Source organism: Chiloscyllium plagiosum, unplaced genomic scaffold (assembly GCF_004010195.1).
Source record: "Chiloscyllium plagiosum isolate BGI_BamShark_2017 unplaced genomic scaffold, ASM401019v2 scaf_31330, whole genome shotgun sequence".
Taxonomy (NCBI): Eukaryota; Metazoa; Chordata; class Chondrichthyes; order Orectolobiformes; family Hemiscylliidae; genus Chiloscyllium; species Chiloscyllium plagiosum.
Genome location: NW_025192041.1, coordinates 1,519 through 2,287, shown reverse-complemented (window position 1 = coordinate 2,287; position 769 = coordinate 1,519). Strand labels below are relative to the sequence as shown.

At 50.1% G+C, this 769-nt stretch overlaps 1 non-coding gene across 1 annotated transcript; it reads right to left on the bottom strand.

Annotated features, from left to right (window-relative positions):
• Positions 1 to 265: 265 nt before the first annotated feature.
• On the bottom strand, positions 266 to 355 carry trnap-ugg. The gene is given in 2 exon segments: positions 266 to 301; positions 320 to 355. It is a non-coding gene; the product is annotated as a tRNA-Pro (tRNA).
• Positions 356 to 769: the final 414 nt, after the last annotated feature.

Below are 769 nucleotides of genomic sequence, written 5' to 3'. Positions count from 1 at the left end.
CGACTTCGCGTAACTTGGAAAGCTTCAATCGGGCCAGATTTCAAACTTCTGTTCTCCGAAGAGAGCTGTCCCAAATTTCCAACCCACCCTCATCGCTGACATCCCTCAAACACCGCAACACTCACGTCAACCTATTCAACGCTATCTCCAATCATTTCACTTCGCTGCTTTCTGTCCCATTGGTACGCCAGGGAGCCCAACCTCGTTTAACGAAGGTGCTTTTTGAGAAAATGGAAGAGGCACTTTTGCACAAGGCATAAACCGCGGGCTCGTCCGGGATTTGAACCCGGGACCTCTCGCAAATCTACGTCGACGAAGACCCAAAGCGAGAATCATACCCCTAGACCAACGAGCCAGACAGCAAGCGCGCTTCCACCCCACCCCCCGCTCTACCTCTTGAACCAGCTGAGTCTTGCTCAGAGTGAAGTATAGTTGACATTGAACAGGCTGGGGCTGTTTTCTCTGCAACGTCGGAGGCTGAAGGGTGACTTTATGGAGGTTTACAAAATTATGAGGGGCATGGATAGGATAAATAGGCAAAGTCTTTTCCCTGGGGTCGGGGAGTCAAGAACTAGAGGGCATAGATTTAGGGTGAGAGGGGAAAGATATAAAAGAGACCTAAGCGGCAACATTTTCACGCAGAGGGTAGTGCGTGCATGGAATGAGCTGCCAGAGAAAGTGGCAGAGGCTGGTACAAATGCAACATTTAAGTGGCGTTTGGATGGATATATGAATAGGAAGGATTTGGAGGTATATGGGCCGGGTGCTG